This window comes from Apodemus sylvaticus, chromosome 5 (genome assembly GCF_947179515.1).
Source record: "Apodemus sylvaticus chromosome 5, mApoSyl1.1, whole genome shotgun sequence".
Lineage (NCBI taxonomy): Eukaryota > Metazoa > Chordata > Mammalia > Rodentia > Muridae > Apodemus > Apodemus sylvaticus.
The window spans coordinates 102,448,774-102,472,770 of NC_067476.1; positions in this window are offsets into that span (position 1 = coordinate 102,448,774).

Consider the following 23,997-nt stretch of genomic DNA (forward strand, 5'->3'; position numbering starts at 1 on the left):
ATGTGTCTATGTATGTATGCATGTATATGTGTGTATGTGTGTATATATGTGCATGTATGTATGTATATATGTGTATGTATGTGTATGTGCATATGTATGTATGTGTGTATGTGTGTGTATGTGTGTATGTGTGTATGTATGTGTGTATGTATGTGTATGTGCATATGAATGTATGTGTGTGTGTGTGTGTGTGTGTATGTGCACCACACGTCATTCAGGTGCACAAATGGAGGTCAGAGGACAACTTGCAGAAGTTGAGTTCGCATCTTCCACCTTGCTGAGGCAGGGTCTCTCTTGTTACTCTGGTGGACTGAACACTCTAATCTAGGCTGACTCAAGTGCTTCTGGACAGTTCTCTCTCTGCCTCCCATCTGTAGGAGTACTAGGCTCACAGAGTCACACTACTGCATTGGCTTTTATATGTGGGCTCCTGCGACAGAACTCAGACAGTCTGTGCCTAGCGCCTTTGAGTGCTCAGCCATCTCTCTGGCTATTTATTTATTTATTTATTTATTTATTTATTTAATTTGAGACAGGGTCTCACTATGTAGTCCTAGATGTCCTGGAACTCACTCCGTAGACCAGACTGGTCTCAGACTCACCCAGATCTTTCTGCCTCTTCCTCTTGAGTGCTGGGATTAAAAACATGCGCCACTACATCTGACTAATTTGCTATAAGACAGGGTGTCCCTTGATAGTTCAGGCTAGCCTTGAACTCACACTTCCTTCCTTTACCTCACAAGTGCTGGGATTTTAGATGCAAATCACAACTTTAAGTGAAAGAATCCTTGAAGATAGAGAGAAAGGATCTTGCAGCTTTAGACCCTCCTGCTTCTGCCTGTCAGTGCTGGGCCAAGTTCCAGAACCAGTTCTTTCTGTATGTGTGTGTGTGAATACTTGTGTGTGTGTGTGTGTGTGTGTCAGGGGTGAGGGTGTATGCTTGTGCCTGCACACATGGAGGCCAGAGGTTGAAGTCCAATGTCCTCTTTTAATAATCTCTACCTTTTGTTCTGAGACAGGGTTTGTCACAGACCTGGAGGAGCTTGTCTTCTCTGCTAGACTGGCTGGCCAGCAAGTCATAGGAACTTGCTTATCTCTGTGTCCCCAGCACTGAGGTTACAGTGTGTGTTTTGACTAGGGCCCTGGGGATCCAAACTCAAGTCCTTTATTCACAAAGCCACCTTCCCCAGCCATGAAGTCGAGAGATCCAGCTCTCTCTCTCTCTCTCTCTCTCTCTCTCTCTGATATAGTTTTGTGTAGCCCAGGCTAAGCTTGAACTCAATGTGTGGCCCAGGATCAACCTAAAGTCAATACCCTGCCTGCAACTTCCAAGTCCTTTGGATTATAACTATGCTCTACCATGCCTGGCCATGACTCAGTTCTAAGGCCATTAATAGCCTAGTGTGACACCTGCCTTTAATCTCAGCACTTGGTATGGAGAGGCAGGTGGATCTTTGTGAGTTTGAGGCCAACCTACAAAGCAAGACCAGGGCAGCCAGGTCTATTAAACAGAGAAACCATGTCTCAAAAAACCAACCAACCAACCAACCAACCAACCAACCAACCAACCAACCAACAAAACAAGTACCTTTGTTCCCAATGTGGTGGCACATGCCTTCAACCCCAGCACTTGTGAGGTAGAGGCCCACCTGTACTCCCAGCCTGGTCTTCATAGTGATTTCAGGACAACTAGAGCTATACTGTGAGGCCCTGTCTCAAAAGAAAAGAAAGCAAAATAAAAGTAGCTTAGGTTGGCACCGTTATGGTCATTAAATGTCAGGTTTCTTGCTATTCCTGAGAAGACATAGACCAACCTGGACTTGAACTCCATTCTCCAAATTCTTCACATAAAAAATGCCTTCCTCCTGGCTGGCTTGCCCTTTCTCTGCTACTCTGGGCAAAGACTCTTATTTCTGGAGTCTCTGTGGTCCACTTGCCACTTGGTCTTTTTCTCTTTCATCTCCTTAGCAAATCTGTCTCCCGAATCACGTGGCCTTTCCTTTACATTTTTCAGGGGTTGCTCTGCTCTGGTTTTCTTTTCTCTTTCCACTCCCAGTTCTCGCTGCTTGGAAAAGGTCTCTGTGTGACACGACCTCACCCTCTTTAGGCTACTGTCCCATTTTTCCTTCTCGTTCTTGCCAAATCCTGTGTGCTTGCATGTATTCGTGACTCATTCTTGGATTATTCCTCTGCCATCTGGCGCTTCCCAACCCCCACTCCCATGGCTGTTTGCGGTCATCTATCTCCAGATCTGTAGGGGTTTGGTTTTTTTTTTCTTTCTTTCTTTCTTGTTTGTTTTATTTTTGAGATAAGGTGTGCCACCTCCTACCTCCTGGCGTTTTTATTTTCTCTTTTTGATGAGTACTGGGGAATTCAAACGTAGGCACTCATATTTGAGAAGCAAGCCCTCTAACCCACTGAGCCATCTCCCAGGTCCCAGCATTCCCCTTTAAAAAAAGATTTATTTTAATTCATAAGTATGTGGTATTGAGGAGATGGCTCAGCAGTTAAGAGCATTCATTCCTGCAGAGGTTCCAGCTTTGATTCTCAACACTCACATGGTGACTCAACCATCTGTAACTGAAGTTCCAGGGGACCTGTTGCCCTCTTCAGACACCAAGCACTCATGTGATTGCACAGGCACACATTAGCAAAACACTTAACCCATAATATAAACTATATATATTTAAAATAATGAGGGAGACTCATTTTTTTTTCTTAAGAAGAAGCTTTTAGGGCACACGAATACAGGTGTCCCTTGAGAAAATGAATTCCTTGGAATCCTTGGATTTCTTGGACTTTTCAGGCAGTTGTGATCCACCTAATGTTGTGTGACAAAACTTTTCTAGGAAGACACAACACACATGTCTATTTACCACAGACAGGGAACCTACAGTAGACCAAAGTACAGAGGACACAAAAGCCCAACAATGAGTGTTATGGGAGTTACTTACAGGAATATGGGTGAGGGGTTACTTACAGGAACAGGAATGATTCAAAAACAGTTGCATCACCAAAGCCCACCCCAGCATGGGTGACAGCACACAAAACTGGGGACCTGGAGCACTGCCCGACCTGAAGGCAGCTCAATAAGTTGGAGAGTGTCCTTTCCAGGCATTTGAGTTGATCTAATTCTCTTTCAGGCAGCTGGACAGCTCTGAGACCTGTCTTTGGAGCTTTTTGTCTTCTTGTCTGAGGGAATGCTCAGCTTTTATTGCTTATACTGGTAGAGAGAGGGCCTTGAGAATATGATCAGTTTCAGGGACTTCCTGAAGCTTGTGAGTGTTTACCTTCCTACTTAACAGGGTATCTTTGTCACTCTTCTTTGCTGTGAAGAGATACCATGACAAAAGTAGCTCAGGGAGGAAATGGTTTATAATTCCATATCACTGTTCATCAAAGGAAATCAGGACAGGAGCTCAAACAAGGCAGAAACCTGGACAAAAACTGTAAGCAAGACCCCAGTCAAATGCTTTTTTTTTTTTTTTTTTTTTTTTTTTTTTTTTTTTTTTTTTGGAAGAGTTGCCTTGATTGGACTGGAGAGATGGCTCAGCGGTTAACAGCACTGACTACTCTTCTGAAGGTCCTGAGTTCAAATCCCAGCAACCACATGGTGTCTCACAACCATCCATAATGAGATCTGACGCCCTCTTCTGGTGTGTCTGAAGACAGCTACTGTGTATAATAAATTAAAAAAAAAAAAAAAACAACAGTTGCCTTGATCATGGTGTCTCTTCATAGCAGTAGAGCAGTGACCAAATCAGAAGTTGGTACCAGGAGTGGGCTATTGGTACAGGAGGCCTGACTATACTGTTTGTTGGAGGAATAAGGAAGAACTTGAGTCTTTGTACTAAAATGTGGTTGGTGGAAAACTCTAAGTGAAGTTTGATGGGCCAATCTAGTAGGAACAAGGTTTGTAGTATCGAGAACAATGTGGGGCCAGCCTAAGAAATTTCAGAGAGAAAAAATATTAGTAAATGACCTAGAGACTATTCTTACAATATTTTGGCAAACAATGTATCTGCTTTTTGCCCTAGTCCTAAAAAACTGTCTAAAGGTAAACTGAATAGCTTTGGATTAATAAGCTTGGCAGAGGAGATTTCAAGGCAGCCTTGAATCCCTAGCTGTGTCATGTGGCTTTTAGTGGTCACTCTTACACAGATATACAATGAAAAGGAACCAATGGAGCAAGGAAAAGCACAGAAAGGCACCACTTGAGGAGAAAAGGAGCACCAGGAAGTATGATGGAGCTAAGTCCAGGGCTCAACGAAATAAAAAACTTAAAGAAAGATCCTAGATGGACTAAAGGAGATGGTGACTTCAGGGCAAGACCCCACCCAGCTAAGTTTCAAATCTGTAAAAAGGAATTAAAGACAAGTTCAAGCAGTGGAAGAAGCCATCAACAACAGAAAGCAGATATAATTGTAACTGAAGGCCAAGTTACAGCCCCCAGCAAGCAGGAGAACTTTTTAGCTTCAGTCACATGGCTCTGGCTTTAGGGTCAAGGATACAGGAAAGTGGTTGTGGAATATCTCCTCTGTCTAAGAAAAGCTGCTGCGGCCAGGAGTGTGTCAGGAGCATCCCTGAATGAAGGTCTACAAAGACCATTGTGTGAAACTATTGTTTGAAGGTGAAACCTGCAGGGCCTTGGAGACTCCAAGATGGTGGAGATGCCAGAGTTGAGGGATACCTTCCAAGGAGAGCTACTGATACGGAGTGGAACCAGCTAAAGAGGAGATGTGTCCTGCAGTCAACAGGTTAGGGTTAGGGTTAGGGTTTGACATCAGATATAGAGATGCAGAATTTGGAGTTTGCCTTTCTGGCTTTGGTTTCTTTTTCTTTTTTTTTTTTTTTTTTTTTTTTTTTTTTTTTGGTATTGTATTTCCACACTACGGGAAATACTTTCCCTTTCCTCCCTCTATGATACATTTTTATTTTTATTTTTATTTTATTAAAGATTTATTTATTTGTTATATGTAAGTACACCGTATGAAGCTGTCCTAGAAGAGGGCGTCAGATCTCATTAAGGATGGTTGTAAACCACCATGTGGTTGCTGGGATTTGAACTCAGGATCTTCGGAAGAGCAGTCAGTGCTCTTAATCACTGAGCCATCTCTCCACCCCCTAGTTTTGATTTTATAGGAGTGTGTACAGTTAAGAGATTGCCTTGAGTCTCAGAAGCAACTCTGAATTTTAGACTTTTAACAGTGTTGAAACTGTGAAAGGCTATGGGGACTTTTGAAGTTAAAGCAAACATTTTTTTTCATTATGCTATGGCTGTGAGCTTATGGGGGCCAGGGAGTAGAATGTGGTGGTTTTCATAAGAATGTCCTCCATGGGCTCATTATTATTTGGATGCTTAGTCATCAGGGAGTGGCACTATTTGAAAGTATTTGAGGGATTTGGAGGTATGGCCTTGTTGGAGGAATTGTATCACTGGGGTGGGCCTTAAGATTTCAAAAGCCAATGCCAGACCCAGGTTCTCTCCAAATGTGGATCAGGATGTAGTTCTCAGTTCTCCTCCAGCATCTGCCTGTATGCTGTTATCTTCCCCTCCGTGATGATCTGGACTAAGCATCTGAAACTGTAAGCAAGCTCTCAATGAAATGCTTCCTTTCATAACAGTGGCTAGGTTAGCCAGGCGTGGTGGCGCACGCCTGTAATGCCAGCACCTGGGAGGCAGAGGCAGGTGGATTTCTGAGTTTGAGGCCAGCCTGGTCTACAGAGTGAGTTCCAGGACAGCCAGGGCTAGACAGAGAAACCCTGTCTCGAAAAACCAAATCCAAAATAAACAAAAACAAAAACAAAAAACCAACCAACCAACCAACCAAACAAACAAACAAAAAAGAGTGGCTAGGTCATGGTATCCTTTCACAGCAATAGAACAGTGACCAAGACTGGGGGTCAGTGTCAGGATTGAATCTAGAGCCTTGGGCATGCTAGGCAAGTACCACTGAGCTACATCCTCAGGTCCATAACTTGTTTCTGATAATGTATAATTTTTGCAGATATTTGTAGAAGGGAAAGTGGTTATAGCCTTGAGTTTGTAAACCTTCAGAGACTACCAAAGGAATGAAAGAGAGCCAATAGGAGTCAAGCAAAGAGCAGAAGACAGCAGTGGACCTAGATCTAAGACAGACCCTATTCCAGGATATAGGAGAATACATACTAGCAACATAGTGAGAAAAGTCAAAGAGCCTGATTAACTCATCCCAACCCACTCTCTGTTTACTGAGAACCTACTCCCCACCCAGTGCTTGGTAGTGATAGGAAGATGAATCAGAAGTTGTTTCTTTCCTCAAGGAAGTCAGTGAAAAAGAGAAACATGCAAACAAAAACTTACAAAACAATCTGTGATAAGTATTATAATAAGAGTATTCACAGAGCTTTCTTGGAGTCAGAGGAGATGGTGACTAAGATTCAGCACAGAGAGAAGTAGGCAAAGGTGGGCGTCATGGTGACTGGGATCTAGTAGCCTGAGATGGTGACAGGCAGGAATGAACGCAGCACAGCCTCGTGGAGCCTCGGCCCTTGGGAACTAGCAAATCATTTTGCTTTGCTTTAATGGGAAGCAGAGGAGAGTTGGAATGAAGACCGGTGATGCACCATAAAGAGCTTATCATATAGTTATGGAGCCTAGACTTTATTTTCTACCTAATAGGCTGTCATCAAGATTTTTGTTTGTTTTTAGCAAAGGTTCTATGACTAGCTTGCCCAGAGATCCCTGACCTAGCCAGTGTGACTCCCAACAACAGTCACGAAGTCCATGTCTCTAAGAAGGCTAGCCTGAAGCTCCAGCTCACAGTTTCTCTTCCTTAGTAAGAGATTAAGATGTCCGGGAAGATAAGAAACTTTAAAACCTGCTGCCAAGCTCTGGTTTGCTTCAGAGGACTTCACAGAATGGAAGGAGCGAAACTCCAGCAACGTCACATTCCTGTACAATCAGGAAAAAGGGACCATCTGCCTCTCATGAGGAGGACAAGACTCTGAAGATATATGACAACTACTAGGTCACACCCATGATGGAGCTGAAGTCAAACATTGGCAAGGATCAAATCTGAGTGTGGACTGACCACACTGATCTTGCTAATGAGTGCCTCAAGCTCCAACTGCCCAAAAGTTCAAAATAAAGTTGTTTAAATTATATACATTGTATATTTTAAGTCTTCAGTTCAGAGTTTAGATATGGCAGACATTCTAATAATTGCTACCTGATCAAGAAGTAGACCATTTTTATTCCCTCTGAAAGTCCCTTTGTGCATTTCTAGGATTGATCTGGGCTCTTCCCCAATACCACTACCAGTATCTATTAACATGTTTTGTTAATCTATTGATATATGAAAGTTCCAGGTTGGGGATATGGCTCAGCTGGTAGAGTGCTTGCCTAGAATGTGTGACGTCCTGGGTTTGATTCTCAGGGCTGAATAAATCAGACATGGTGGCTCTTAGCAGTTGGGACATAGAAGCAGGAGAATCACACAAATATGCACATACACATGCACATACGCATATGTGCACACACACACACACACACACACACACACACACACACACACACAGATACACACATACCACCTAAAACTGACACAGCACCTTTTCTGCTGGCTATTTTTGTTTTCTTTTCTTTATTTATTTTGAGACAAATTCTGAGAAGGCTAGGCTGATTCTGTGACAGGCTTCAAACTGGCAGTAAAGGAGACTAGGCCTAAATCTTTCTGAGAACTGGGCAATTCCAGACAATTCCAGAGCTTAGAAGCTGCTCTGACACCTGGCCTGAGGCAAGGACAATGGGTCAGCAGCAGTTTCCAGATTTCCTCAGCTACTTCCTCAGCAACAGTTTCCAGACCCCTCTCCCCAGTAATGGAATGCCCCTAGAGAAGGAGTAAGATAAGGGTCACCTACCCCAGAATGCCCTAATGTGCTTTAAATCAGGCCTGTGAACACACTTGGTTGTCTCTCTATGTTGGTAATGGGATATCCCAGCGTGCTGGACTTCTGCAAAATAAAACACTGCATTTACATACTATTTGAGTCCAGGGTGTCATTCTTCAGCGAATCACAGGCCCTTACAGTTCTTATTATGTAGCTCCAACTTCCAATTTGTCTGCATCAGCCTTTCAAGTATCACAGGTTTTGCAACCCTGCTTAGCAATTTCTCTCTCTCTCTCTCTCTCTCTCTCTCTCAAGCATTTCTTATTTTATTTATATGAGTACACTGTCGCTGCCTTCAGACACACCACAAGAGGGTACCAGATCCCTTTACGGATGGTTGGGAGCCACCATGTGGTTGCTGGGAAGTGAACTCAGAACTCTGGAAGAGCAGTCAGTGCTCTTAACCACTGACCCATCTCTCCAGCCCAGCAATTTCTACCACATTCTTTTGGTCAAAACCATCACAAACTAAGTAAAAGTTCAACAGGTTAGCAAGCTAAAGTTGTAGTTAGATGGTCAAGTATTAAGTGCATGTGTTGGAGGTGGGAGGTTGGGGAATTGGAGATATGCATGCCTATGGAGGATAGACGTTAATATCTGCTGTCTTTTTCTTTTTCTTTTTTGTTTTTTTCAGATAAGGTCTGAAGTAGCCCCAGCTGGACTGGAACTCACCATGTGGGCTAGGCTGGCCTTAAATTCACAGAGATTCATTTGTCTTCTCCCCTACCCCTGACTCCCCCCCCCCCCCCCCGTCCCCCGCCCCCCATGCTGGGACCAAAGTTGTGCATTGCTATGCCTGGCCCTCCGTCTTAATTTTTGAGACCAGGTCTCTCACTGTGCCTAGAGCTTGCCAGTTTTGGCTAGACTAGCTGGTTAGCCAGCTCCTGGGATCTGTATGTTGAATGTTGAGAATCAGAATCCAGGTCCTTATGAATCAGTAAGCATAGGAGGCAGTGTAGGCTGGGACCCTATCTGGTTTGGCTATATGTAACCCCCCCTTCTGTATTAATGCACTTGACAGCCTAGTTCCCTGACCTTAATATGCATAAATGCTCCTCAGTAAATAATCTACCTAGCAACCTTAGAACCTACTGGGACCTCCATCTTCATTAGGCTACACATAGTGTAATATCTGAACAATAGCATAAATTCTTCTGCCCTTAGTAACAATCAAATTTAAATAGTTCTAGCAAAATGTATTCCCACGTGGTATGAAGACTAGACAGGCTGATTCAGCCCGAACTGGTTTGGGGTCCATGCCCTAAAGCAAACCTGTGCTTTTTTTCTTTTTTTTCTTTTTTATTTATAGAGCAGGGTCTCTCTATATATCCCTGGCTATCCTGGAACTCACTATGTAGACCAGGTTGGCCTTGGACTCAGAAATCTGCCTGCTGCTACCTTTCAAGTTCTGGGATTAAAGGCATGCTCCACCACGTGCAATGATTATGTGCGTGGAGTTTGTATGTCTGCATGAGTATGGATGTTCTCTGAGGCCGGAAGTGTCTGAGAGATTCCTATTGGGCTGGAATTAAAGGCAGTCTGAGTTGCCCAGCATCAGTGCTGTGAACTGAACTTGAGTCTTGGAGAGGGCAGTTAGCACTATTAACTGTTGAACTGTCTCTTAAGCCCCCAGCCCTTAAAAACACCATATATATATTATATATATTATAAGCTGGGTAGTAGAGCATGCTTTTAATGCTAGCATTTGGGACACAGAGGCAGGTGGATCTCTGCAGGGGGATGGTTTTGTGCAGATGCTGATTCCTATGCCCAGAGATCTGGCTGCATCTGGACACTGGCATTGTCAAGTATCTCCTATCTCAATATTGTGTAAAAGTTGTTTTCTATCACCTCTGTTTGGTTAATAAATAGCTGGTCAGCAAATCCCTGAGTAGGAGAGAATAAGGTGGGACTTCCAATCCCTGTGAAAGATCTCAGGTGGAGACCGGCAAGAGAGGTTTCCAGGAAGGAGTCACAGAGGACTGACTAATCAGGTTAGATTAGGGTTAAACTAGATAAGAACCCTGCCAGCTATTGCGCAGGGGTGGGCATAGAAAAACTGTGTACAGCGGTGGTGGCACACGCCTGTAATCCCAGCACTCTGGGAGGCAGAGGCAGGTAGATTTCTGAGTTCGAGGTCAGCCTGGTCTACAGAGTTCCAGGATAGCCAGGGCTATACAGAGAAACCCTGTCTTGGAAAACAAAACAAAACAAAACAAAACAAAACAAAAACCCCCCAAAACAAAAAACCAAATCCAAAAAACAAACAAACAAAAAACAAAAACAAAAAAACAAAAAAAGAAAGAAAGAAAAAAGAAAAAAGAAAGAAAGGAAGAAAGAAAAAGAAAAAGAAAAGCTGTGTACATTTACTGCCACCTAAAGTGGGCACAGAATCCACGGTTAAAAAGTTCAGGAATTAAAGAAGTCCCAGATGGAAGTTGTTTCCTAGTCACTTGGGAAAAGGAAGTTGCAAGAAGATGAGTGTTTTCAAGACTAAAATCAGTCAAAAACTGATAAGACTAAAGTAAGTCTCTTACATCGCAAACTGGCAGTGGCAGCACATGTACCCAGTCTTCAGAGATGGAGGCAGAAAGATTACACAGCAATTCAAGGCCATACTGGGGTGTTTAAGACCCAGTGTCAAGCAAGCAAACAAGTCAGACAGACATTCAACTGGGTGTGACAAAACTTTCCCTGGGGAGATGGAGCAAAAGTGAGACAATACCTCAGACTGAAGTCCTGAGACTTTGGAGTAAAGTCAATAAAGGAAGGAGAGAGAAAACGAAATGACAGAAGTGAAATAGCTGGTCAGGAAAGGGGAAAAATCAGAGATTTAAGAAAAGTTAAAAAAATATTAGAAGTATTAGAGAGATTAAAAATTAAAATATTTCTGGGCTGGAGAGATGGCTCAGGCGTTAAGAGCACTGACTGTTTTTCCAGAGGTCCTGAGTTCAAATCCCAGCAACCACATGGTGACTCACAACCATCTGTAGTGAGATCTGATGTCCTCTTCTGGAGTGTCTGAAGACAGCTATAGTGAACTAACATAAAATGAGGAAATACATAAAAAAATTAAAATATTTCCAAATTAAAAAATGGAAAACCCTACTGGGCGGTGGTGACACATGCCTTTGATCCCAGTACTTGGGAGGCAGAGGTAGGTGGATTTTTGAGTTAGAGGCTAGCCTGGTCTACAGAGTGAGTTTCAGGACAGCCAGGGCTACACAGAGAAACCCTGTCTCAAAAAAAAAAAAAAAAAGGAAACCTTGTAGAAGAGGTAGAAGAGGGCACTTGAACCCTATATAATTTTGTTTTACAAATAGTTATATGTTCAATAATTATTACAATTTTGTATATCCTCATTAAGAGACTTATCTTCTTTAAGCAGACTTAGAGAAAGAGACTAAAAATTCCATGCTAAATTACAGACTATAGAATAGAGATTAGAGAATTCTTTAAATCAGAATAAACAATCTTCAGAAGAATCCAATCTGGAGTACACAATGACAGCTAAAAGGTAGTTCCAGATGAGAAAAAGCCACACAGGCTTGAGGAGTTAGAATGGCGGGCCGTAGAGATGCTGAACTAAAGGCTTACCTATGCTACCTTAGAGCAATGTCATACAATAGATTATGTAGAGTTTGGAGAGTTAAGATGTAACATATATAACATTATATATGTTAACACATCATACAGTTGACGCTCAGGGTTTCAATGTGTTTCTGCCTTGAGTTCTGAAAAGACTGATTCTGAGTTTGCACTTTTTTTTTTCCTTCGAGACAGGATTTCTCTGAATAGCCCTGGTTGTCCTGGAATTCACTCTGTAGACCAGGCTGGCCTCAGAAATCCATCTGCCTCTGCCTCCTAAGTGCTGGGATTACAGGCGTGCGCTACCACGCCCAACTTAAGTTTGCACATTTATTAGAGGTAATAACAAACTTGGACAAAGCTTTACAGATCAAAGCTAATGATGCTTCAGTATATGTACCCATTAAAATACAGCAATATTTTAGATATTATTCTATAAAACATGTTACTGGCATATCTCACAATCCTACAGGACAAGCAATTGTAGAGAGAGAGAGATCTAAAAGGACTTTTTAAAAAATGCTCATAAGCCCAGGGGTGGGGGTGGTGGGGGTGGAGGTGGGGTGGTGGTAGTGGTGCACACCTGTAATCCCAGCACTCTGGGAGGCAGAGGCAGGCGGATTTCTGAGTTCAAGGTGAGCCTGGTCTACAGAGTGAGTTCCAGGACAGCCAGGGCTACACAGAGAAACCCTGTCTCAAAAACAAAAACAAAAAAAATTTTTAAAAATTTAAAAAATAAAAAAAAACCCTCATAGAACAGAAAGGGATATGCAATCTCCCAGAGATAGATTGAATAATGCTTTTAATTGACTTTAATTTTTTGAAATATCAATAAGACAGATAACACAGCTGCTAAAATACATTGAATTTTAGAAAGCACTCCTGAATTAAATCAGTCTATATATTTGTTAACTTCAGAATTTAAGGCAGGAAATAATTTAATGTGTTGGGGAAGAGGTTTTGTCTTTGTTTCAACAGGAGAAGAAAGTCTATGGATTCCATCAAAATTAATAAAGATTGGGTTTGACCAAGGAGAGCTCCTGAAAATCTTGCCTGCAGGCATGAAGGGAAAAAAAAAACCCAGAAGAACAAAACAGGTAACATGAATGCCGTATCTCTCTGCATGGGAACAGCTCGGAGACTGGAGGAGACACCACGTATCTTCACCTAACCAGGACTTCTGCTAAGCAGAGGCAAAAAATCTTGTTGGCTACAGAGTCTTCACATCTTTTACTCTATCCTTTCAAATGGCATGGATGAACATTTATATTACAAGTTGGTTATATAGTCAAAACTAGCTTAAGAGAGAGAGAGAGAGAGAGAGAGAGAGAGAGCTTACCTGTTCAAACAAAGAACAGAGAATCATCTTTATCTTTATCTGATCTGTGCATACTGCACATTCCATGCATGCATTGATGAAAAATGTATATTACCTTTAAAAGTTTATATGTTCTCAGAGCAAAACAACCAGATACCAATAGAGTTAATGCATCCCTGACAAGATTCACCCTTGAGGATGCTAAGAAAGATGCTGAGACACTGAGATACATTTATTTCACCATCGTACTTGATTCAACCTCATACTCCCTTAATAGCTATTTCCTCAAAACTTGCTTCCAGGATAGCTTCAAAGCAGCTAACCCCAGGTGATCCAGCCTCTCAGAAAGTTACAGTCAGAACTTTAGTCAAGCCCTGCACTTTCACACCACACACAAATTGGACAACAAATATTACAGCTACCTTTGCTAAGTCTGGCCAATATCCCGATCTCCTATGGGCCTCCAAAGGTACTGTCACCCTCCAGACAACAGGAATCAACCAAAAGACACCAATGCCTTGGTCCCAAAAAGTGGGGTGGGTGCTTTTTGGTCTTTCATTGGGGATTTTTGTTGTCATTTAAGCCCTCTTAAGTTGTCTTGGTCATGGAGGAAATAAAATAAAAATGTTAGATTTGGGGATTTATTTCCTTCCCCTTTTTCCTCTATGAGTTATCTTTTTTCTATTGTTGGGGTAGGGGTATGGGAATGTGGGGGAGAAGGGATGAAAAAGAGAAGATATAGGAATAATAGGATAAAGGTAAGATTATTGAATCTACGTTTTAGACCAAAGAGCATTAATAAGCCAAATATTTTACACTTGGCATGAACTTTGTATATTGAAATGAATTTAATATTTTATTCTGTTACTACATACTCTATACGTGTTTCAACCACCCTTTAAGGTATTGTACCTAGTGCAATTCATTTAAAAATGTGATGTGAAGTTCTGGTCCTTTTGAAAGTTGATATTACAAACTTTGGGATAATTTTTTTAAAAAAAATATATTTATTTTATGTGTAGGAATACACTGTCACTGTCTTCAGACACACCAGAAGAGGGCATCAGATCCCATTACAGATGGTTGTGAACCACCATTTGGTTGCTGGGATTTGAACTCAGGACCTCTGGAAGAACAGTCAGTGCTCTTAACTGCTGAGCCATCTCTCTAGCCCTTATTCATGATAATTAAGAAATGCAAGTACTAGCCAATCAATTAAACTTATTGGTCATGTTAGATAGTAGTTTAGTTAATTACAGATATGTTCCCTAGGATAAACAGATAGTAAAGAGCTAGAAACAAGCAATCCAGATGTACTATAGATAGATGGTCTTCAAAAACCTCAGAGTTCTACAGAATATGTCATTTAAAAATGTTTTATTAAAGGGGCTGGAGAGAAGGCTCAGTAGTTAAGAGCACTGGCTACTCTTCCAGAGGTCCTGAGTTCAATTCTTAGCAACCATACAGTGACTCACAACCATTCTATAAGGAGATCTGGTGCCCTCTTCTGGCCTGAGGGCATACATGCAGGCTGAATGCTATATACATAATAAATAAACACATCTTTTAAAAGGTTTTATTAATAAAGGCGTTTTTTGACAGTGAGACATGTCACCTCCCGGTAGCACCCTCATACTACTTCAAAGAAGATGATGGGCACCAAAGAACCTCCTCATGGAACTTGCTCCAACTGTAGCGAGCTAGCTACTGGGCAAGAAGCTGCCCTCGCCTCAAGTGCAGACAGCCTTTAGGAACTCGATGACCCTAATCAGCAGGCAGTAGTCTAACAATAATGTCACCCCTTTCAACTCTCGCTTCATTCGGGGATCTCTTTCCTTCCCTCTCTACCCTTTTTCTTTCTTACCTAGTGCTAGGGCTTGAAAGGTCCGAATAAAAAGGGTGGCAGAAGGAAGAACCCAGAAAGCAGCAAAGACTGGCTACAGTTTGGCCTCTTTCTGTTGGTGTGCCATGCTTTGGGTCAAGCCCAGGGTGCTACTATTCACCCATGCTAGGTGAACACCCGGCTGTTGAGCTGTACCCCAACTTGTGTTTAGTATCTGGAGACAGACCAGAGGTCAGACTCTCCTAGTGATGATCCCTTTCCTTGGAATGTGGACTGAAGCCCCGAGAATGAGGAAGGGAACAGGAAGGAGCAAAGCAAGGTAGACTTACTGATGGCAACGGCCCATTAAACCAGTCCGTAGACCTCAGAGTCATAGGAAATTACCCGCTATTTTATGGAGCCTTCTAGCCTCTTAGAAGCAGAGCATGGGCGTTTCAGTTGTCCCAAATCCTAGTCAGCACTTGTCAGTCCTTTTTAATTTTAGATATTCTGGAGGATGTGAAGTGGTATTTCATTGTGGTTTTGTTTTCCCCTGACAATTAGTAGCATTATGAATGTGTTCATGTGATCACCAGCCATCTGCATGACTTTTAAAAGAGGCATCAGTTCAGTCCTTTGCTTATGTAAAAACTTTTGGGGCTGGAAGTGCGGCTCAGCTGGTGGGACGCTTGCATAGCACTGAAGTTCTCGGACAGATCCCTGGCAACCAGAAGTGAGGTCAGAATCCCAGTGCTCAGGAGATGTAGGGAGTGGTAAATCCAAGGTCATCCTTAGCTACTTATTGAATTTCAGGCCAACCCAGACTACACAAGACTTTATTGTCCCTTTAAAATAAAAAGAGACTTGATTTGTTGTTATTCATAGAGGGTTTAAAAATATATTTTGGATTTTATTCTTTGCTAGATATATGTGCTGTGAACTCATATTAATGAGCCAGAAGATTCATTATTATTTGCAGTGCATGTGTGTGTGTGTGTGTGTGTGTGTCTGTCTGTCTGTCTGTCTGTCTTATGAGATAGCGTTTCACCCGATGGCCTAGACTTAACTCACTTGCCTTAGTACAGCAATCCTTAACCTCCCAAATGCTGGGAGTACTGGCATGTAATACCGTGCCCAGCTTTCAATATTATTGAGATATTTATTATTTATAACTTTATAAATTCAGTGAAATTCCAAGAATAGCACTAGCAGTTTCTCATAGACTTTGACAAGCTAATTCTACAGTTTAAATGAAAATACATAGAAAGCCGAGAATGTAGATGTGTGCCTCTAATTCCTAGCAATTAGGAAATTCTCAGCAAGAAGATCAGGAGTATAAGGCTAGCCTGGACTACTCGGAAGGCTTGAGGCCTGTCTGCAATGGCATCTGTTTGAAAAAACAAAAAAGAAACGTGTCCTAAATTGGACTTAATATACCTTTGTTTTGTTTTTTTGAAGATAAGGTTTCTCTTTCCTGGAACTTGCTTTGTAGACCAGGCTGGCCTCAAACTCAGAGATCCACCTGCCTCTGCCTTTGAAGGCACGAACCACCATGCCCCACTTTTTTGGGGGGGGTGTCAAGATTTCATTATGTAGCCCCCCCCACCCCCGACAGGGTTTCTCTGTGTAACCCTGGCTGTCTTGGAACTCACTCTGTAGACCAGGCTGGACTCGAACTCAGAAATCCGCCTGCCTCTGCCTCCCAGAGTGCTGGGATTACAGGTGTGTACCACCATCACCAGGTCAACCACAGCAACTCTTATAAAGGCAAACATTTCATTGGGGCTGGCTTACAGGTTTAGCCCATTATCATCATGCAGAAAAGCATGGTGGCACAGAGGCAGACATATTGCTGGAAAGGTAGCCAAGAGTTCAGTATCTGGACCCACAGGCAGCAGAGAGAGAGAGAGAGAGAGAGAGAGCCTGGCTTAAACATTTGAAACCGCAAAGCTCACAGCCAACTGCATAATTCCTTCAACAAGGCCATGCCTCCTAAGAGTGCCACTCCCTTTGTGCCTATAGGGCCTATTTTAATTCTCTTCAACAAGGAGGAAGAGAGAATTCACTAGGGATGGTGGAAGGTTTTTGCAACCTCATGCCCACCTCCAGTGACACCTCCTCCAACAATGCTATACTTGATAATCCTTCCCAAACAGACACTCCCCCCCCCCCCAGTTAGGGACCAAATGTTCAAATATATGAACCTATGGGGGCCATTTTCATTGAAACCACCACACCAGCATGGCCTCAAATTAGTCAATATCTTTGGCTGGGTGGCAGTGGCAGCACATACCTTTAATCCTAATGCTCTGGAGGGAGAGGCAGGAGGATCTCTGTGATTTGAGGCCGACCTGGTCTACAGATTGAGTTCCAGGACAGCATAGCCAGGGCTATCTAGAGAAACACTGGTTCTCTAGACCCCCCCCCCCCAAAAAAAAAAACCAAAACCAAAACCAAAAACCCAAAACACCGAAAAACTAAACCCTTCCTCCAAAAAACAAAACAAAAAAAACCCAACAACTAAAAACCAAAATGAACAACAAAAATACAGTCAACCAACCAACCAATCAACCAACCAAAAAAACCGCACCAGTTTTGGAAGACTTACTTATTTTATGTGTATGTGTATGCACTCAAGTGCATATATATGTGATTATATGCGTGTAGGTGCCTGGGGAGGAAGGAGGACCAGAGAGGGCACTGGATCCCCTGGAACTAGAGTTACAGGTGGTTGTGAGCTGCTCCGTGTGGGTGCTGGAAACCAAACCCAAGTCCTTGGCAAGAGTGGCAAGTGCTCTTAACCTTGAAGTGTTCCCCAACTTTCCTCAATGTTCTGCTCTTTTCGTTCGCTTGTTTGCTAGGATCTTGCTCTATAATCCTAGCAGGCAGCTGGTGGCCTTTCCCCTAACTTGGCTTTCTGAATACTGGGACTAGAGTTGTGCTTCATCGTGATCAAGTGTACAATTTAAAAATATTGTGTTTATGAGTATGTGCGTATATGTTCTCATGAAGACCAGAAGAAAACTGAGGAGTCTGCTCTTTTCTCCCGCCTCGAGTTCCTGGGATGAGCCCAGGTTTCGTCCTGGGATTCATCCTGGGATGAATCAGGCTTAGGTAGCAAGCAGTTTTACCTACTGAGCCATCTTCCTGACCCTAGATTAATCTTTTAAAAGGCAAACTTTATTTTGTTTGCTTTTGCTATTGTTTGAGACAGGGTCTGCTGTGCAGTCCTGGCTGGCCTAAAACTCACTGTGTAGACCAGGCTAGCCTCAAACTCATAGAATGACCTACCTTTGCTTCCCAAGAACTGGAATTAAAGATGTGTGTTACTATGCCTAGTTGGCAATTCATTTTTCTCTCTCTTAAAAATAAAGACTTTATTCATATGTATGTATGTATGTATGTATGTATGTATGTATGATGTATGTATGTATAGTTATGTATGTTTCTGCACTTGAGTGCAAAGTCTGCAGAGGCCAGGAGAGGGCATCATATTCCTTAGAGCCAGAATTACAGGGCGTGGTTAGCTGCCTGATGTGGTGCTGGGAACCAAGCTCAGGCCCTCTGGAAAGAACAGCAAGCATCTTTAACCAATGAGCTTTATCTCCAGCCATTTAACCCATTTCTTTTGGTCTCGAAATGTTTCTTTTGTATTCTTTATTTGGCCTCATATTGAGAGACCTTACTTGCTTCCGGGTTTTTTTTTGGCAAGTAAAAATAAGCTTTCACAAACATCTCTAAGCAGATTTTTGTGTGGATATAAGTTTTCACCTTATGTAGGTAATTACCTAAAAATATCATTGCTGGACTATATAGGGATATGGTTAGCCTTTTTAAAAAGTGCATAACTTTCAAATGGACTGCATTCCTATCAGTAATGGATAAAATGTCCTGTTTTTCCACATCCTCACCAGCATTTGTAGTTTTGAATTTTAGACATTAGGTCTTCAGGCTTTGGAGCAAGGGACTTTATCTGCTTAGTTATCTTCTACCCATGCATTATTGCTACTGAGCCCTCAACATGATGCTTAGTGAATTAAAACAAATTCTTTTGTTGTTATTGGGTTTAGGGATTGCACCCAGGACTTTATGGTGAAGCTTCCTTACCAGTGATCTACAACACCGAGGTTGGTTTTTGTTTTTTTTTAATTTTTAAAATTTTTTTAATTTTTTTAAGGCAGGGTCTTGGTTTTTGTTTTTGAGACAGGGTTTCTCTATGCAGCCCTGGGTGTACTGTGGAACTCCTATGTAGACTAGTCTGGACTTAGACTCACAGAGATCCTCCTGCTTGGGATTAAAGGCATGCCACCGAACACCCAAATCTGTTTTGTTTTGTTGTTTTGGAGCTGTCTCTTGATTCCAGACTAGATTGAAATTAATTTATATATAAAAATGCATATGCATATACATATACATACACATACATACATATATATGCATTCAAATATGTCTGTGTACATATATATGCATGCAGTGGCTAAAGAGGTCAAAAGAAGGTGATGAATTCACTGGGATTGGAGTTATAGCGTCTTGTGAGCTCTCATGCTCTAAGGTGCTGAGAATCAAACCTAGGTCTTTTGAAGAGCCTCTTGTGCTCTCAACTGCAGAGCCATCCCTCCAGCCTCCATTATTTATTTTTTTTAAGACAGGGTTTCTCTGAATAGCCCTGGCTGTCCTGGAACTCACTCTGAAGACCAGGCTGGCCTTGAGTTTAGAAATCCGCCTGCCTCTGCCTCCCAAGTGCTGGGATTAAAGGCGTGTGCCATCACTGCCTGGCTCATTATTCACTTTTAAAGGAGGTACATTTACAAGGCATGGTGGTAAATGTATTTTATTTCAGTACTCTGGAGGCAGAGATAGGAAGAGTTTGAGATCAGCTTAGAGTATACAGTGACTTCAAGGCTTCCTGTTTTATTTTTATTTTGAGACAGGGTTCATGTAGTTCAGGCTGGTGTCAGTTTGTAGAGCTGAAGCTGGCCTCACGTTCTTGATTCTCTTGCCTCTGCCTGCCGGCTGCTGGGACTACAGGTATGTGCCGCCAAGAACAGCTTCACTTCTTTCAAAAAAAAAAAAAAACAAACAAAAACAAAACAAAAAAAACACCCATGTTTATTTGTGTGTACGTGTGTGGACCAGAATTCAGTTCTTACATGATGGCTCATAACTACCTATAACTCCAGTTCCAGGGGATCTGGTACCCTCTTCTGACCTCCACATGCACCATGTACACATGGTGCATATACATATATATATACATGCAAACAGATTACACACATACACACCACCACCATCACCACCACCACCACCACCACCACCACCACCACCACCACCACCAGCAACCTTAGTTTTGTACAATAAACTTTTATTTGTAGTCTATAAAAAAAGAAAATAAAACAAGGTCATAATATAGAAATGACTGGCTAGGTACAGAGGCACAATTTCAGCACTTGGGATTGGCCAGCCTGGACTAAATAGTGAGATGGTTTAAAAAAACAAAACAAACAAACAAACAAATAAACTGGGGTTGGCAAGATGGCTCAGTGAGTGCCTGCTTCCAAGCCTGGCTTTGATCCTGCAGAGGACAGACAGAAGGAGAGTACCAACTCCTGAAGATGCCCTCTGACCTTACACCTGCCACCTGTGCCGTGGCACGCACACTGATACAATAAGTAAATAAATAAATAAATGCATGTAATAAAAAATAAAACCAAAAGACAGTAAATGTAATCCTACCCAAAGTAAAATATACCCATCCAAAGTTCCAATGAATGAATTTTCCTTTTTTGGGCTTGTTTGAGTTACCTCAGACAATTGTTTCTTGATGCTGTTACTCTCTTGTCGTCCTTCTCCTCTCCTGTCCTCCTCGCTCCTCTTCCCTCTCTTTGTGATTTTTGTGGATCAAAGTCTCACACTTAAGCAGCCTGTGGGTGAGCTGTGTCCCTGCCTCCTGACCACTCCTTCCTCAGCAGTGTTAAGGTTAGACCAGGGGTTTTTAGGAATGTTAGGCACATTGCTCTACCACATGACTACAGGTTCCGGCCTCAGTTTCCTGAGACTTCTTGATACACAGCCCAGACTGGCCCCAAACCCTTGTTATTTCTGCCCTAGTCCCCTTAGAGCTGGGATTCCAAATGTGCCAACATCACCAAACCAAGATTCCTTCTAAGGTTGTGTCACAACGTGGACACTGGCAATGGGCACCCTTCTTTACCAGATTGGATTTTTTCGATTTAGCAAGCTCTCCTGCGTTTGTGCCACCTAGTGTGTTCTGTTCTGTGATAGACAAGTGCAAATCTGAGAAGCTTATCGCAAGTTATATCATGCTCACACTATATACTCACTGTGGATTGATTGGGGGTAGTCTGCTTTGTGTCATCCTAAGAGACAGCGCTGATGGAATAACCACCAGGTGGAGCATTACTCATGGCTGTGGCTGAAGGGAAGACGGAATGGCTGAACTCTCTCCGTGCTGGTAATTAAAGCTTCTTCTCAGAAGTGATTCACGAAATTCTCACTCCCAGCTTATTGGCAAAAGGTCATGTAGACACTCCCCACTTCAAAGCCACTAGGATGAAACAATTATACCATGTTCTTTGAGGCTGTCATAAATACATTATTTGAGAATAGCATGAGAATTATTTTCAGCATTCAGGAAACTGAGGCAGGAGAATTGCCCTGAATTTGAGTTGGTCTGGGCTATAGAGTAGTACCAGGCCAGTCCCTACCCAAACCCAAAACACAAACACCGCCCCTCTAAAACAGCACATCAAACAACAAAGAAACTTTTAAGTTTTTCAACTACTAATACTTGTGTTGGGCATGGTGGCACATGCTTTGATCTCAGCACTGGGGGCAGAGGCAGATGGCTCTAAGTGAGTTCGAGGCCAGCTTGGTCTACTTAACAAGTTCCAGGACATGCAGAGCTACACAGTGAAATTCTGTTACAAACAAACAAACAAACAAACAAAAATTAATAAAAAATAAGAGAAAGAAAGAAGAGGAGGAAGAGGAGGAAGAGGAATGTTGTCCTCAGCCAGGTGTGGTGATGCACTCTTTTAGTCCTGGCATTTGGGAGGCAGAGATACATAGATCTTTGAGTTCAAGGTCAGCCTGGTCTACTATGGAGTTCCAGGAGAGCCCAGGCTACACAAAGGAACCAGGTCTTGGAAACAACAAAACAAACAAACAAATAAAACATCTGTTAGTGTCCCTCTAGCACTGTCTAGGGAACGACAGGGAAGTGGGGAAAAATTCAAGAATATATTGTACTAGGCTAGGTGTGACACACACCTAGTACTGGGGAGGTAGAGGTAGGCAGAGTTCTGTGAGTTCAGGGCTGATAGGAAGTACATAGTGAGTTCTAGGATAGCCAAGACTACTAGGGGAGACTCTGCCTCAAAAGAAAACATTGAGAAAAAAAAAAGAAATATTTTATTGGCCAGATAGGGTACTTTACACCTTTAATTGCAGCCCTCTGGAGGTAGATGCAGACAGATCTCTGTGAGTTTGAGGACAGTCTTGTTTTTTTTTTTTTTTTTTTTTTTTTTAGTTGTTTTGTTGTTGTTGTTTTTTGAGACTGGGTTTCTCTGTGTAGCCCTGACTGGTCCTGGAACCCTGTAACTCACTCTGTAGACCAGGCAGGCATCGAACTCAGAAATCTGCCTGCCTCTGCCTCCCAAGTAAGTGCTGGGATTACAGGTGTGTGCCACCACTGCTGGTCTACAGCCTTGTTTTCATGTGTTTACAGCACTTGTTACTCTTAAAGAGCTTTGGTTTCCAGGACTCACATGGAGGCTCACAATTGTCTGTAACAACAGTTCTAGATGGGGTACATATATATACATGCATGTAACAACAGTTCTAGATGGGGTACATACATGTACATGCATGTAACAATAGTTCTAGATGGGGTACATACATGTACATACATGTAACAACAGTTCTAGATGGGATACATGCATATACATGCATGTAACAACAGTTCTAGATGGGGTACATACATATACATGCATGTAGGCAAAACATTCATACATATAAAAATAAACAAAAATTTTTTTTCTATTTTGGTTTTTTGAGATAGGGTTTCTCTGAAACAGCCCTTGGCTGTCCCAAAACTTGCTTTGTAGACCATGTTGGCTTCAGACTCTCAGAGATCTGTCTGCCTCTTCCTTTGAATGTTGGGATTAAAGGCCTGTGCCACCATGTCTGGTCAAAAACCAAACAGAATCTTTAAAACAAACAAAGAATATGCTGTACTGGAAGAGAACAGGCTGTTGTTCAAATGTAATCCCCTCCAATAATTACTATGACATTTTAGAATGTTTGTAATCTGAACTATGAGAGGCATTGTTTTTTTCTCAAAATAATTATGACAATCCAAATAATAGGTAAGAGTGTCCCTAGTTTTTTGCTAAAGGAACTGGATATAAAAAAAGTTCTAAAATATCTTCACAGTCATAGCCCAGGGAGGGAATCACAAGCTGTCCAAGTCTATCAGATTTTAAAAAATATTTTATTTCCATTTTATGTGCATTGGTTTTTCCTGCATCCATGTCTGTGCAAAGGTGTCAGATCTTGGAGTTACATACAGTTGCAAACTACCATGTGGGTACTGGGATTACCTGGGTCCTCTTAAAGAGCAGTTAGTGTCTTCAACCACTGAGCATCTCTCCAGCCCACATCTGTCAGATTTTTAGGCTCTATTACAGCGCATGGATTTTATTTTTGAGATAAGGTGTCACAGATCCTCAAATGGTCTCAAACTGGCTGTAGCTAAGGATGACATAGGATTTCTGACCTTCCTGCTTCTGCCTCCTAAGTGCTGGGCTTACAGATGTGTGCCACTGTACATGATTTATCGGGGATGCAGAGGATTGAACTTAAGGCTTTGTATATATTAGACAATCACTCTACCAAATGAACTGTATCTCTAGTGCTAGACAGTGGACCTTAAACCCAGTTCATCAATTTGCCTAGAGACTGACTATATTAAAACATATTTTCTCTGAGTCCCACAGAACACTGAGTGGTGGTAATATAAGTATAGCAGCTTTCTGTCAGGTTGTTGCTAGGCTGAACTATAAAGGAGACTAGAATTTTTATAAACTTCTAGTTTAACAAATATATTGTACATTTTATTTAATGCTTTGGTTTCTTAGTCAGAAATTAATTTTGTAATATTTAATTAGAAAGATAAAGTACCTTGCACCCAGGAGTATGCCCTTTTCTTTAGGTTCTGGCCTTTCATTTTCTTCATACACTTATTAACTACCTCTTAGTCTATAAATATGAGCTTGTGAGAATCAGAGGAAGACTAGTCATATTTTTCAAGTTGATC